The sequence below is a fragment of the Armigeres subalbatus genome, chromosome 2 (assembly GCF_024139115.2).
Source record: "Armigeres subalbatus isolate Guangzhou_Male chromosome 2, GZ_Asu_2, whole genome shotgun sequence".
NCBI lineage: Eukaryota > Metazoa > Arthropoda > Insecta > Diptera > Culicidae > Armigeres > Armigeres subalbatus.
In genome coordinates this window covers 323,583,320-323,600,466 of record NC_085140.1, presented here as the reverse complement: position 1 = coordinate 323,600,466, position 17,147 = coordinate 323,583,320, and the positions used below count along the sequence as shown (strand labels likewise).

At 41.0% G+C, this 17,147-nt stretch overlaps 1 protein-coding gene across 2 annotated transcripts in view; it reads right to left on the bottom strand.

The window, feature by feature from the left end:
• Positions 1 to 17,147, bottom strand: part of LOC134212698 (nuclear pore complex protein Nup214) — a 64,965-nt gene that overhangs the window by 40,952 nt on the left and 6,866 nt on the right. The window lies entirely within an intron of this gene.

The following is a 17,147-nucleotide window of genomic DNA, read 5'->3' as shown; positions in this document are numbered from 1 at the left end:
TAGTTACGTATTGCTAGTTCATTCCTCCGGAAATTCCCTCCAAGAGCTCCTACGAAATTTCTTCCAAGTATTTCTCTGAAGTTCCTCCAGGAATTCCTCTGGAAGTTCCTCCAGGAATTCCTCTGGAAGTTCCTCCAGTAATTCCATCAGAAGTTCCTCCAGCAATTACTTCGACAGTTCCTCCAGGAAGTTTCTTCGACAGTTCCTCCAGGAAATTCCTCCGAAAGTTCCTCGAGGATATCCTCCGGAAGTTCCTTCTGAAATTTCTACGGAAGTTCCTCCAAAAATTCCCCCGGAAGCTCCTCCAGAAATCCATCCGGAAATTCCTTCAGAATTTTCCCCCTGGAATTCCTTCAGAAGTTCCTCCAGGAATTCCTCCGGAACATTCTCCAAAAGTTCCTACAGAAGTCCCTCCAGAAATGTCTTCGGAAGTCCCTCCAGAAGTTCCTCCAGGAATTCCTTCAAAAGTTCCTCCAGGAATTCCTCCGGAACATCCTTCAGAAGTACCTCCGGAAGTCCTTCCAGAAATTTCTCTGGAATTTCCTTCGGAAGTTCTTTCAGAAATTCCTCCGGAAATTTTTCCCGAAATTCCATCAGGAATTCCTTCGGATGTTCCTCCATAATTTTCCTGGATGTTCTTTGGAAGCTCTTCCAGGAATTGCTCCGAAAGCTCCTCCACGTATTTCTCCGGAAGTATTTCTGGAGGGACTTCCTGAGAAATTTCGGGAGGGACTTCCGAAGGAATTTTTGGAGGGACTTCTGGAGGTATTCCTGGAGGAACTTTCGGAGGAACTTCTAGAGGAACTTTCGGAATGGATTTCTGGAGGAACCACCGGAGGAATTCTTGCAGGAAAAGCTGGAGCAATTCCTGGAAGATCTTCCGGAGGAATTCCTGGGAGAGAACTTCCGGAGGAATTCTGAAGGAACTACCGGAGGAATTTATGGTGGAACTTCCGGATGAATTTCTGAAGAAGTTTCCGGAGAAATTTCTGGAGGATCTTTCGGAGGAATGGGAGAACTTCCGGAGGAATTCCTGGAGGAACTACCGGAGGCATTTATGGTGGAACTTCCGGATGGATTTCTGGAGGAGCCTGGAGGAATTTCTGGAGGAACTTCCGTAGGAGTTTCTGGAGGAACTTCCAGAGGAATACCTGGAGGAACAGCTGGTGGGATTCCTGGATGAATTTCCGGAGGAATTCCTGGAGGAACATCCTGAGAAATTCCTGAAGGAAGTTCTAGAGGAATTCCTAGAGGTATCTCTGGAGGAACTTCCGGAAGATTTCCTGGAGGAACTTTCGGACGAATTCTTAGAGGAACTTCCGGAGGAATTTCTGACGGTACTTCTGGAGGAACTCCCATTTCGCTATTTGAATGTTTTCGGTTCCATCGACAATAATTGACAATTGAAAATCCACTTCGTGCTATTAAATATTTTGGATTGGCGTCAAAACGTTGCACTACCATGTCTGTTCTCCCCTGCGCGTCGACTTTCTCTGGTGGGTTGGAGTCTCGTGCATCAAGTTCTGGTTCTTGTGAAAGTAATAGTTTTTTGCCTCGTCCACAACATCACAAGCAAAAGATTCGATCCAAATGTTCAACCAGAAACTTGAGACTAAGCAGATGCATTCCGACGTTCTGCCACAAATGCGTTAAATTAATGGTGTGTACGTTCGGAAACATTGTATTATTTTCCACCAATCCATCACTGCGTTGAGCAGTTCCTTATAAGAACTCACATTCGGCGGCTGCTAGAAGAAAAATTTTGCACCTTCACGTTTGATTTCTCGACGACGACACTCTTTTTGGCATTGACATTTGGCAAATTGTAAATAAACATCATTCATAGTTGCCAGAAAAACTAGTTTAACGATGATCTCACCACTGTGAAGTGTTGCCAAAATTAGCATTATTCTTAGGATCAACATCGTCTGGCAGGAATTTTCACCTCATAAAACAGACAATGTTAAAATTTTGAAAAAATTGTAAGAAAATAACCGTTTCATACAAATAGCTAATTTTATGCGCAATGTTATCTAAACCCAAGGATGTTTTAGGAAAAAATACAAAACATAGGTGTTTGGTCGGACGGGAAAGGTCTATTTGAGTAGGATTTCATGAATGAATTTCCAAATGATTTACTGAAGGAACTTCCGGAAGAAGTTTTGAAGTATTTTGGAAGGAATTCCTGAAGGAATGTTCCAAAGATTTTCTGAAGGAACTTCCGAAGGAAATTATTAAGGAACTTCGGAACTTTCCTAACGTACTCCCGAGCTCCGAATAGATTCCTGAAGAAATTTCCGAAGGAATGCCTGAAGAAACATCCGGAGGAATTCCGGAAAGAAACTCCGAGTAAATGCCTGTAAGAACTTGCGGAGGAATTCCTGAAAAAGTGGAAAGGAATAGAGAATCGGGGGTCGATATATCCATCCAAAAGTAAATTTCGTAATTCGCGAAAATCAGAGCGCGTACTTGATCATTTTTATCGTGATCTGATTCGTTGTGGCTCACAAACTGCCAGTGCACTGGTAAAGTCCGGTATGGTGTCGATCATATGTGTCGAATCAAAACAAACACGATGCCACGCACACCACCATATCCAATGACAGATGGAACTGAAAACGTTTTTTTATTCAGGGTTCGGGTTGGCACTGACCCAGGTTTAAAAACGAATTCGACATAAGCCATATTCGCTTTATATACTAACTGTCACCTTTTTGTGTCGTTTGTTGTGAAACCCTAGTAACAGGCAAGTCGCAAGAAAGCAAGCGTAGTGATTTCCATCACAAGTCATTTATTTACTCGGTAAGTGATTATCGAATTATTTATTAGCTTATTTATTCCGTATTCTACATTACCCTTCTTCTGTACTCTTACAGGAACTTAAGAATAAATTTTGTAAACAAAATTTTCATCGAACCGAGATGGCCGCTGAATGTCATTTCGTCGTCGCAGGGATCTAGAAGTTTTTCCATCATTTCCTTCAGTAGTACCGAAGTTCGAGTATTCTTCAAGAGAAGTGGACGGTTCACAATTGTTTTGCTCGCGATTTTCAACTAAAGCAGAAGAGCTTGTAGCAAAACTTTGTTGCGGTTGGACTTTCTTGACGTCATTTACATTTCGTGCATACTGGATTCCGTTTCCACTCATTACGACAACTTTTGCACCGTGTTTTGCTATTACACGGTAGCGTTCACTAGAGAAAACGGCATCAGTTTTGTTCCTCCGATATTGTGCAAGCAACACGTCATCTCCAACTTCGATGTCGGATTCCTTAGACCCTCGGGACCGATCTGCGTTACGCGTGCTAATCAGTTTGGATAAATCGTCCCGTTCGCGAACATCGAGACGGTCGAGTACTGGTTTGGATGGATTCCATAGACTAGTGAAAGTCCTCTGTACCGCCAACCTACCATCAGCTCAAAGGGGTGATGCCCAGTCTGGAGTGAGGAACTAATGTATTCCGATGATGAACGTACTGATCCAATGCATGACGCCAATTAGAACCTTCCAACTTAGAAGCTGCCAGTGCTTTTATTATGCCCGGATTTTGCCTTTCCACGGCACCGTTGGTCTGAGGGCATAATGGTATCGATTTACATATCTTGACTCCTTTATCCTCCCAGTACTTTGTAAAACCAACGCTTTGGAACGGAGGTCCATTATCGCTTTGGATCCTAAGCGGGCATCCCCATTGCTTGAAGATTGCACAAAGTGCGGCGTTCGTTCTCTCTGCATCTGTCTGCTTCATCTCAACTACGTTCAGATATCTGGAGTACGTGTCAACGACTACCAAGAACTCCCCCGTTCCAAAACCCGGTACTTTCAAAAAATCTATTTGAAGCACCTCCCAGGGTCCCTCCGGAAGTACTCTGCTAGATAACGGAACGGGTGGATTCTTTCTCGACAGTTGCTTACATACTTCGCATTCTTTAACAAAGTTTTCCACGGATACTGACATGCCCGGCCACCAGAAAAACTCCCTCATGATTTTCTTCATGGCGACTATACCAACGTGCCTGCTGTAAAAGCTGACAGCAAGGCCTTCTGCCGAAGTGATTCTGGTAACACGGCACGATCATCCTTAAAATCAGAAAACCGATGAAACGCAGATTCTTCCTTTGGGCTTCGTACATTTGTAAATCCTTTGGCCAAACGTTGTATTGTAGCGCTGCTCTTACACTTTTCAGCACTTTGTCATCCTCAGTTTGTTTTTCAATTTCTCCCCACGTTATGTTCATGTGTCCTACATCAAGAGTATACAAATAATGTTGGTCATCATCCTCTTCGACCGGGACAGGCTCCTGTGTCTTGCAGATAAGTCTTGACAAAGCGTCGGCAACATTCTCCTTGCCGGGAACTCTTTCGATGGTGAAATCAAACGCTTGCAGGCGGAGTGCCCATGCGTCCGCTCTTGACAAAGCGCGTTTACCCAAACGATGCGTGCCATTGAATATAAATTCATTCGCTTCAGCGTCTGTTCTGATAACGAAAGACCTACTGAGGAGATATGTAGAGAAGCGCTCTACCCCCCACACAACAGCAAGTGCTTCTTTGTGACTTTGTGGGTACCTCTTTTCAGTAGGTGTTAGCGATTTTGAAGCACATGCAATAATACGCACTGAATTATCGTCGTTTTGCTGAACCAATACAGCTCCTAACCCTGCTGGAGATGCGTCCACATAAAGCTCTATCGGATCAGTTTGACTATAGTATCCGAGCGTTTTGATAGCCTTCAACGCTCTAGTTTTAAGGTGATGGAATTCCTGTTCTTCATTCTTCGTCCAGTAGAAGGTATTGGAATTCGCTAATGCCCTTAGGTATTCAGTCAGATTAGCTCGATTGGGGATAAAGCGATCAACGAATGTTACAAGGCCTAGGAAGCTTTTGACCTCGGAGCACGTTTCGGGTTGCCTACAATTTGCGATAGCGCTCATTTTTTCTTCGTTTATTTCCCAGCCATCTGGAGTTAACGTGAAACCCAAGAATGTAACTTTTTGGCTTCCAAAGACGCATTTCTTCTCGTTCAACCTAACGTTGTGGTTTTGCAATCTATCAAGGACAGTCTTCAAGTTCTCATCATGCTCCTCCTTGGTTGCTCCAAAGACGAGCACGTCATCTTGGTAGTTCCGGACACCGTTGCAACCGCCGAGAATTTTTCGCTGGAGTGTTTCCTGAACACGTCCGGAGCGTTGCAAAGTCCGAACGGAAGCCGGACAAACCTGAACATACCAAATTCGGTACAAAAGTTTGTCAAGTGCCGAGATTCCAAGTCCAACTCAATGTGGAAAAATGCGTTGCTCAAATCGATAGTTGAGAACCATTTCGCTCCATGCAAGTCGGATAATATTCCTTCCAGTGTTGGCATTGCGAAGGGAGTTCTCTCGTTTAATAAACAATGTGCACTCGCTTGGCTGTGGGTATACAATAGTAAAGCACATGTGGAGATTGGACAAATCAAGCATCCGAAAGATATTCAATTTGCAAAAAAGAGAGCTAACCGCGGTGGAGGTTGGTACTCGGATTCTGATGGCTTTTCCGCAAACGTGACCTTTAAGTGGTCTTGTTGTGTAGGGGTTATCACGCCTATCTAGAGAGTAGGAGGTTGAGGGTTCGAGTCCCTCCAAGACACGTGGATTCTTTTTCGTAAATTTCATATCAATTTGTCCATTTCGAAACATATGCTGTGCATATGCACAGCCAAGATATTTAACAAAAAAATGTACATATCGTCACGTCAAGGCGACCGCCTTATCAAAATACATAATCCAATCACTTGTTGGAAGTACGCCAACTTGTTTTAAGCGCATATCAATATCGTAGACACCGCGCTCTTGTTTGTCGTCTGTAGTGACCACCGGAACATGCAAATTATCTGTAAAAAAGCGAGAATCTCTCAGAAGTACCACGATGTGCTCTGGTTTTACCAGCAAAAGCAATACCTAACTTCACACTTGCTATTAAAACACCGGAGTTGGGCAATGCTTTTGATGATTTATAGCCTGTTCAGATTACGATCATTTAACGAGGTATTTGAAGTGATAATTGACAATCAGAAATGAAATGAAAATAAGATGAGTGAACTTTGAAATCAAGATTCTCATTATCATGTCAAATATCTCGTTAAAGATCGTAATCTGAATAGGCTATTAGTCTCCGGAACTTCCTTCCATTTTACCGATACTTTTTATGAACTTGTTAAAACAATATTACTTACCTTCCGGTTCCGTGTGATGGACAGGACCAGGACCGTGGCATTCCATTTCAAGGCACCACTTTTCCTTCTTCTTCTTCTTCTTTCTTGCTCGAAGTTGTCAGCTGTCAACTTCTGTTGTTGGCCCGGTAGCAAAGACCATATGACCAGATGCAATTCGTAACGTTCATAACGCAATGCACTTTATGCAAAATGCACTTTTTAACTTTTTTGTTCTGTTCTTGTATTTATGACATTTGTGACTTTTGTCATAGATTCAGATTAGTTTGTCGAACGAATTTGATGACTTCTGAGTAAAGTTCTTTTTGTTTAGTTTTATAAAGCTCTGTCAAGCTAGTGAATTTTGTTCCAAAACTATAATTTGCTCTAATAGTATCATATACCGGACATCGCAGAATTGTGTGCTCTGCGGTTTCGGGAACATGGCAAGTATCGCAGTTTTCGCTCTCTGTTAATTTCATTTTTCCCAGCCAGTATTTGGAGAAATCGTGTCCTGCCATTAATCTGTTTGTAAGCCGTATGTCTGGTCCCGACATGTCTGTTTTTGTGAACCATGGTTCTAGGTCAAAAGATGGTTGTATCTCATAGTATTTTTTCCCCTTTTCAGCTGAATATTGTTGGTACCAGTTTTCGGATTTCTCCTGTTTTATATTTTTCAGTCGAAATTGTGAATCGGTACGAAGAATCCTATTGCGGTAAACTGGTGGATCGTCGCAAGTGAGTCCTAGTTTGGCCAGCTCGTCTGCTATCTCGTTCCCATTTAGGTCAGTGTGACTGGGTACCCACTGTAGAGATGTATTCCGACGGTCGGCGATGCATAGTATTTCAGCTAGTATCTCAGATCCGGCTCTGAGTGCTTGGACGTCTTCAGCATTTCGCAGGCAGTTCTGGAATCGGTGAGTACTACGACGTTGTTCATTTCCTTTCTTCGATATATCCCATTGCTATCCGAATAGCCAAAATTTCCGCTGACGTGGTACTCGTTTCTTCTTCTAGTTTGAAGTACAGTCTTTTCTTGTGTGCTTTCACATACACGCCCACAGCACATCTCGTTCCAATCTTGGAGGCGTCCGTGTAGATTCTCTGTTTTTCTTTGTAGGGTCCATTAAGCAAGTACAAAACCATTTGTTTAAGGTTTCTTGGATTTGCGTTCTTTTTGCTGCCAACCATTCCGTCAAGGTATGCATGTATTTTGACATTTTTAGTCTGTATTTTGGTGATTGGAATTATGTTGTTGAACATGTTCTGATGTTGGAAGTATATTTTCTCTAGGTATGAGTACATGCTCATATCGTCGTCTTCTGGTCGAATTAATTGTTTCAGTTGTGCAGCTACTACGTTGTTCCTCTCGAAGTATCTCGCTATTTCTTTCGATGTGACGTACGCTTGCCTCAGCTCAATTGGCTCTTCTCCTGAAATTGCAGCCAAGGTGTTTAATGGCGTAGACCTGGTGCATCCTGTCGCTTTCCTCAGAGCCATATTGTTCGCGGTAATTATTCTTTTCCGATTCGTTGCACTGGCATTGTTGTGTATCATGCACCCATATTCGATTGTGCTCCTTACTAGCGCTTTGTGGATTTTGATCATAGTTGATGGGTGTGCCCCTTTTTTAATACCAGTTAGAACTTTAAACATATTCGTTCTATCCACCACTTTCTTCTGCAGTTCTCGTATGTGTGGACCGAAACTGAGGTATCTATCCATAGTGATTCCTAGGTATGGGTGTGTACGTACTGTCTCTAATTTTTCATTGTTGATTTGTATGTCCATTTCTTTATTGCTGTTCTGGAATAGTATTGCTTTTGTTTTAGCTCCGTTGATCTTTAGCTTCAGTTTCTCTGCTATTGCAATGAATTTGTCTACTGTATTTTGCGCTTTTTCATTTAGCTCTTGTAAATTCCTTGCTGTTACAAGTATGCCGAAATCGTCGGCGTATTGTACTAACTCCACATTTTCCTCCTGTATTTCGTGTAAAGATGCAGAATAGAGATTGAATAACGTTGGCGACAACACATCTCCTTGTGGTAGACCGTTATTTATCGTCCGAGTTATTGTCTCTTTTCTCATATGGAATATTATTTTGCGATTTGTTAGGAAACTGTGTATCCATGCAACCAATTCCGGTGTTATTCTGATGTCGTATAGTATCTGTGCTAGTATTGTGCAATCGACAGTGTTAAACGCATTGCTTAGATCGATGAAGATCATGGCCGTTAGCATCTTTTTCGCGTTTGTTTTTCTTGATGGCATTCGTGATGTACGATAGACAGGTTGTCGTCGATGATCCCTTTCTGAAGCCGAAAGATGTTTCAGGTAATAGTTGTTTTTCCTCTACCTCTTCTCTTAGCCTCTCTAAGACCGCCGTATTCACTACCTTTGTTAAAGTGGGGACTAGTGATATAGGTCGTTTCCCAGCAGGTGTCGTTTGTTCTTTCCCAGGTTTGGGAATCGCCACTATTTTATGGCTTTCAAGGTGTCCTCTACGTGTCCTCTTTTCCACATTCCGTTCAGTTCTTCAATCAGGTTTTTCGCCACTTCTGTATCCAGTTTCCTCAACATTTCATATGTTATGCGGTCCTCGCCTGGCGCGGATCTTCTTTTCCCTTTATCAGCTAAGATTGTGCTCCATTTTCGATGGTGAGAATGTTGTCCTGGGCTAAAGGTAGGGACGGTGTGTATGCTACGGGATCATTAGGTCCAAAATGCAGATCTAGAAAATCCTCCGCTACTTTCCTATCGTCTTCCAGTATATTCGTTACCTTTCGCTTAATTTTTTCCCTGTTAATCGTCCTACTTTAGCCCATAATTCGCTTGAGCTCATGAATGGTGTAATTTCGTTGGAAAATTCTTCGAATGTTTTTTTCACCTCATCTCGCTTAAGTCGTTGAAACAATGCAGCTTTTCTTTTATATTCTAGCAGGTTTTCTAGTGAAGACATCCCGTTGAACTGCTTCCTGGCTTCCGATTTTTGCTTCCATGCTACCTCTACTTGCTCCGACCACCATGGTTTCGGCGTTCGATCGTCCTTCTTCCTGTTCTGTCTGTATGCCTTGGTTACGTGTTTGTTCAGGTCTGTTATTGTTTTCACATCTTCCTTGCCTAGTGCGCCCAAGGTTTCGCCTATCCTATTCATGTTATATATGTTGTTCTTCTTTTTCTGTGAGTCGACTAATTTCACTTCTATGGCCATGAGATGACTACCTATGTTAAATTCTAGAACTTTCCATTCGGCGTCATTGTACAGGTTAGGCCTGATAAGGGTTACATGCGGTTACATCTATTGCACTTGATGTCTAATTTAGCTCGATTGGCATGAATGTGCTCTCCCCAGTGTTCATGAGGACCAGATCTACTCCTAGCATAATGTCTGCAAATATATTTCCCTTTCTATCACAATTGTCGCTTCCCCAAAGGTAGTGGTGCGCGTTCATGTCACCTCCTACTACAACTTTTCGGTGTACCCTAAGCTGATTAAGAAGCCTCTGTATATCCTCTTCGAAATCTTTGTTTGATGTTGATGGACTCACATATATGGCACCTATTACAATATCTAATATTGGTATCTTCACAGCGCATGTCTGTATGCCATCGGCTGTATCGGGTAGTGTCAGGGGAATGAAGTTATAATCATTGTGAAGTAATATCGCCACTCCTCCATAATTATCATAACGAGATTTAGGTATTAGATGGTAGTTAGCTATTCTATATCTACTGCTGTTTTCTAGTATTGGTTGCGTCCACGTCTCTGATAATATAGCTATATCATAGTTTCCTTCTACTAGTACTCTCCGAATTTCAGCTTTTTGTTTTTCCATACTCTGAACGTTGCATTGTAAAATTTTTGTTTTATTTTCTCCCGCGAATTTTAAAGAAAATGTTTATAGAGCTTTGATATAGTTTTTTTTTTGTTTGTTTCAGAACTTACTTTTTTTTATTCGTTTTCGACTACAGAACTAGTTAGATTAAAGTGCTTTTGCGTGCATATTTTGAACTTACGTTTTGTCTCCTCGGATGTTCCAATCTCTTGTAGGAAGTCGGCGTAGAATGACATCACCGTGCTCTGCAGATTCCGGTTCGCTGTTGCTTCTGCATTCCGTTTGGCATCTTGTGTTAATCGTTCCCATCTTTCTTTTTCAGAAACCTTGTGCGTGTTGTTCAAGGTAATTCCATTGGTCTGGCTACCGGCCTCGGCCTTGCTGTTTAACTGCGTCGCTTGATTTTGCTGGGTGTCTTCGGTCCTAGGCCTTTTCCTCCAGATGTTTTTTTGGTGTTGTCTTTGGGTTTGTCCTTGTACATTTTAACCGCCGGTTGGATCTTTGCTCTCTGCTCGTTAGTCTTCTGCCATTGTTCTCGTAGTGGGTTGGAGAACATTCCAGACGACATTTCCATGTATGTGTTTGGTAAGCTTGGGAAATCCTCCGCATTTTCTAGTGGTGCGTATGCGTTCTGGGTCCATATTGGGTATAGCTCCTTGGCTTCGGTGAATGTGATGGCACTTTTTGCCATTACCTTCTTTATGTTAAGCTGTCTTATTTTCTCCTTGCAGGTTTCATCTTGTGTTTTGTGTTCCGTTGATTTACAGTGTGCACATCTCATTGGTTTCGAGCAGTTTTTGAACTCCTCTTCGGTTTCGTGGGGAGATAGGCACTGCCCGCATCTCCTGCTGCCTTTGCAGTTATCGGCAAAGTGGTTGAACCGTAGACATTTACTGCAAACAACTAGCATTTGGATGAACGGTTTCACATTGCTGTTGCAACAGAACAGTCTTACTCGATCCGGCAGCACTTTTGCACGGAACATCACGCTTATACGGTTGATTGGTAATCTTTCCAATCCTTCTTTACGGGTCATTCGCCTTACGCTTACAATAGGTACGTCACACTGTATGTCTTCCTGAATCTCTTCGATCGGAATATCTGCCGGCACTCCAGCAACTATGCCTGTCACGCAGACAAGGTGGACTGGGACATACGCTTTGTATTCTCCATTTTTCTCTCGATTGATTTCCTTCATTAGCGCGTTTGCTTTCACGTAGCTGTTCACGTAGAGCATTATGCGATTTTTCCCCACTTGTTTCATGTCTTCGATATGCTTTTTGTATCCATCCATTTTTCGCAGCTTGCTACCGAGTGAGTGCTTGTTAATTCGTCTTACTCCATTGTTCGTATCCCGCAATTCGAAATACAATCGGTATGGCCCTTGATCTGATCTGTTGTAGGTTATGTTCACTGCTTCTCCGACTGTGCTCCGCCCTCGAGGTCCAGTTGTCCTTGCTCCTGTTGTAATGTCGTTTTGTGTTTGCCAACTCGCTGCTCCTAGCATGCTCCAGTCCAGTATTCCTTCATTTTCTTGCTGTTGCCCCGGTAGGTTTTGAATATCAGGCGGTTCCTGATTTCTGCCCTCCATCTTGCTGCGCCAAAATGGCGTCCCCGGCAAATCGATTTTTCTTCAACAGATTTGTTTCCTTTTTCTTTTCACTTCTTCTTCCAAATAGTTTTTCTTTTGTTCACTCTTACTGCGTCGTCCGAATTCGGCTGCTTTCCCTCTTAGATTTAAAAGTTTTGATCTTCAGTAACTACTATCACGACCACGCGCGTCGGCTGTACTTTTTCGAATGTTGCACCACTTTTCCGTAGCTGTATTTAATAAAATTAAACGACGGACGAAACCAAAACAAATATTCGCGGTTGCAAAAACCTCAAAAGCTGTTGTTGTTGTTCAATGAGAGTTGAGGATGAGAGCGGCAGCTGGTGGTGCGCAGTAAAAGGCACTATGAGAATTATATAAAAAATAAATGGGCAAAATAATTTTAATCAGTAATATAAAAAAATATTTATTTTATTGATGCTACCAGAGTAAACACGAAGAATGTCGCGACGCGACAAACCTGGAGACAAACCCATCCAAAAGAATTGCTTTAAAAGAATTTTGCATGGGTTCATTGCGTTGCGTCACGCGTCGTTATTAATTTTGTTATTAATAACAATTATTTACAATGAACTGCCAAATTGCAATGTAAAAATAAGTTAATATTTCTAACGTACGAGTTATAAAAAAATATATAAATTATTTAGGTGACAATCCAAAATTATGTATTTTAACCTCCTGATATTCTATAGTGCCTGAGGAATGTTTTGAGCGTTTTGAGTGATAACGTTTTTCCCGTTTTCCTTTATCGCTCTTTCATGCTCAAGTGTTTATCGTTAATTGATTTGACAGTTCTACAACTTTCCGGTTGAATGGGAGAACTTTTGATTTCACACTGAGAACGAGGGTAAATCCACCCCCCTGAAATGAGATGTAGTTCTTGAAGCCGTCTACCGATTGGGTGGCGCTAGCGTTGCCTTTCCTATTTTAAGCTCCGTTCATACCGCCGCGAGAGCATTGGCGATTGGCCCTTTGATGTTGCATGAAGAAGAAGAAGCAGAAAGATGACAATCAAAAATATTCGCACGGGAAAACATATGAAGACATTTTTTAAACTCTTCTTTAAAATTCTAGAAACAATTTAATTAAAAACGGTAAGCAGTACGGGGTTAGTCTTGTTTTCTGCTGCACAATAAACACAATATTTCAATTTCAATGTTTATTCTGTGATATCATACGTAATACACAGTATAAGAAAAGTCCAACCCCGTACTTTTTACCGTTTTTAATTAAATTGCCTCTAGAATTTCAGAGAAGAGTTTCAAAAATATCCTCGTATGTTTGACCGTGCGAAAATTTTTAAATATCATCTTTCTGCTTCATACAACATCAAAGCGCCAATTAATAACGTCGAAAATCACGCAGCAATGCAATACAATCTCGTTGAATATAATTTAACAATGCAATACATGCCGCTTACGCATCCGACTGTTCTGACTTCGTGTGTTTATTACTTATCCGGCAATGTTTACATCCAGCACCATGTTGCAGCACCATGTTTTTGGCTTCAGTCGAGTTGTTCGTGGATGACAGCCGTTTCATGGGGGTGGGTAAATCAACTTTCAAATGAAAAAATTACTTTGACTGAAACTATTTTAGCTTTCATTTTTTAGAAAACGAAGCACTTTTCAAGTGCAAAGTTCAAAACTTTCTCTGAAACCATGTTTGTTTTTTGTGTGTATGAAACATTTTTATAAACAGATACGCAGTAACCTACGCCGTCGAGTGAATACCCCTAATATTTTTTCAGTGTGATTAAAAAGACTATTATCTCTTTTCCTTGCAGCTACTTGTTGTATCGGAGTTCTATCTCGGCCTGAAATTCAGGCTCTGAAGGCTATGGGAAAGTGCGAGCTTCTGAGGAATGGTACACTTTTCGACTCGCTTTTCGAAGCGACAAAAATCATGCCAGGCTACGATATTACGTGCTTCCTTGTGCTTCTTACCAATAACAAAATTGAAATAATTTCTTTATATGTATTATATTATTGAAATAATGTGCATATCATTCGGTGTAACAAATAAAATGTTTTTAAACTATCACCAGAACCATCTTCATTATAATTAAAAAATATTGAAAACATTGTTTTTCTGGAATGACAAACTCAAATTCATAAATATGCGATTTTATGAAATTGAGTAAATGTAACTCAAAATAGAATATCTTCCAAGGTGACTCAAAATTGAGTTACAGCCCATTAACTCAATTTTGTCTTGAGCCAGTTTTTCCGATTTTGAGTTAAACTGACCCAAATTTGAGTTCAGCTGAACGAGCGTGTATTCGCTTTATATACTAACTGTCACCTTTTTGTGTCGTTTGTTGTGAAACCCTAGTAACAGGCATGTCGCAAGAAAGCAAGCGTACACGGACAGATAAATCAACCCAAACTTTGAGTTCAATATACGCACTAATGAGAATATCGCAGAAAAAATTTACCCAAATTTGGGTAGTTTTCCCTTTCTTTCCCATGATTGCTATCAAAACTAGAGCAAGATGCAAACACCTCACTGAGGTTGCTCAGCCCAATAACCCAAATTTGAGTAAATTCAATATTCTCTATTTTGGGTTGATTAAGGTCCGCTTTGGATAAATTAAACTCAGCTTTGGGTAAATTGTTTACATGGGATTAAAGGCAAACTACCTAGTGCCAGAAGAGCCATTTTACTCAAATTTGGGTTATTGGCCCAAACCACGGTTTTGAGTGCAAACAACCCACTTTTGGGTAGTTTTGGTTTTCAGTGTAGTGATTTCCATCACAAGTCATTTATTTACTCGGTAAGTGATTATCGAATTATTTATTAGCTTATTTATTCCGTATTCTACACCACAAAATCCTGAGATGACCCGAGCCTTGCCAATTTATCGGCTCTTTCGTTTCCATCAATTCCGCAGTGACCAGGAACCCAATACAAATTGACTTTATTACGACAAGACAATTTTTGGAGTGACTGAATACACTCCCAAACAGTTTTAGATGTGTATATAATCATCAGATATTATTCTTAATGTTCATAACAACTGAATATTATGTGAATTTTCCCGGTAAGACAACCGGCAGCCTCCAATGTAATGATTATTTAAAGTGTCTTTGCGTTTATGTTCTAAACGAGGTAAAATACATAAATCTCTGTTCGTCTGTCTAAAATGTAGCCCCTAATTATTTTATATCCGTTACATATGCAAGCATGCATTTTGTTTTGTTAGATACGATGGGATTTGCATATCGTGAATCAAGGATGTTATCGGTCATTTGGTAATTTGCGTTCGATCATTTAGTAGTTTGTCAATAACTCATTTCAGAAGCTGAATTTAAAATGTGCGAAGGTTTTTCTACAACTCTGCCAAATGGTTCGTTGTTAGCATTTTCAGTAACATAGACTAAATGATAGCAACATTCCAATCATTTAGTTCAAGTTACTGCAACTAGCGCTATAACTCCACTAATAGTTGAATTCTTACAACGAACCATTTGGCAGAGTTGTAGAAAAACTTTCGCACTTGAAGTCCACCATGCAACAAATTTTGAAAATTTTGATATTCAGCTTCTGGAATAAGTTATTGACAAACTACTAAATGATCGAACGCAAATTACTAAATGATCGATAACATCCTTGTGAATAAAATATAGATGTTGATTCCAAAAAGTTCTAAGACACACTTTTAGTGGGGGAGGGAGGTTGTTAACCAAAAATTCAAATTGATAGAAGTTTTAAAAGATAGTAGGGGGTCTGTTCATAATGTATTCTATATTGCTATGTATCAATAATACGCCGATGACATTATGCAATACATAGAAAATTCAAAAACGATGGGGCTCCAGGTCAGAAATCAGCCCACATATCCTTAAACATAAAAGTCTTGTAAACTACATGGCTCTCATAAAAGATAAAATCTCCAATTATGATAATCTAAAAAAATAGGAAACTGGAATTAAAGCCCCGTTGATCATAAGGTTTTTCAAAAAGGTCGAAAACCCTCTCTCCCTGGAATAAATAAATCTCTATGCAACCCAGAACTTCGCTTCAGACTCTCGGTATCAAGTACCACCGCAAAGTAAGTAGAATGAATTATCCCCATATAAACGTGTTAGAAAAATCTTATCCCAAAATTTTAGAAATATGAACTAATCAGTTTTTTGGTGGTTGCAGAATCCCGAAATCCTAAGAAGAATTGCTTTCAGAACCTCGAAAATGGAACAAAAAGCTCCGCTCTGAACAGATTCGAACCTAAGACGTCCTGAATGAAAGGCCTGAATCAAGACCTCACCTCTATAAACGCTTCGTTATACAAGTGCGAAAAATGTGCAAAACATGTTTCAATTTTTCAATCATACCTTCATTGAAGTGGTTAAATTCTCTTATTCGAGATATGAATAACAAGGCTGGGAAACGTGAAGAATCAACAATAGTTTTCCTAGCAACCCGTTCATTTACCCAAGCGTAGCATTCTCGTGTGCAAGCGCGCATGTTTGAACCCAAGTTTAAACTCGATGTTTGAACATTGTACATTGCGCCTGGGTGTATCGGAGTTCAGGCTCGTGTTCAGATTGCTATGTGCAAGTTCGAACATAGCAAGCAATGTTTGATTGGGTGCACAAACTTAGGTGAACATCTCACACATGTTGCACCTTGAAGACTGGTGCAGATAGAGAGCTGCAAAGGCTCCAGACAACAATCAACCACGACGAAATCATGAGAGAGTTTACGACCGAAGAGACCGAGTGGGTGTTCAATCCCCCACTGATACCGCACATGGGCGGTAGTTGGGAGCGATTAATACGGACCGTCAAAAGTAATTTAATGGCTGTTAATTACTCTGGCTTACAGAGCCTGACATCAAACCCCCTTAATTTCCGGAGGACCATTCCTCCTTATTTCCGGTGGACCAAGGTGCACAGTTTCACTTAGAGTCCCTAGCTGGCACTCAGAGGATGATCAGCCGCCCCTAACAAGGAAAACAGACGCTGTTGTGAGCCGCTCCTAACATGAAGAACAGACGCTCAGTAAGATTTGCACATCCGGAAAGGAGCAAACCCCCCCTTCTCTGTGAGCATACGACCATAGTTCCCACCGGGGTTGGTTACCCGATCTTTCCAAAGGTTGCTCGTATCCCGGCCAGCGCCACGAGAAGGCAAAGATAGAGAGTTGCTTGGTAAGAGGCTAAGGACCGCGAGATGGGGTCTATTAAAAGATATTTTAATTATACAAGATAAAGATTGTCGCATCGGTTCCCTTTGTTCTGCTGTCCGAAACATGTTGAGTACCGAACTGTCAAATCGTATGTATTTTTCCTTCATTGACATTTAGCACCCTATCCTCGCCAGCAAAAGATGTTCCGATCAGCGACGACAGAGACAATCTTTATCTTGCAACTAAAATATCTTTTGGTCTATTTTATTCTCTCAGGTACGCGAAGTACCAATGGTACGGCCGTCCCCACAGGAATCTTACTCATTTTTCGTAAAAAGTGGAACTACACAAATTTTTCAAGCAAATATATTCTATTCGC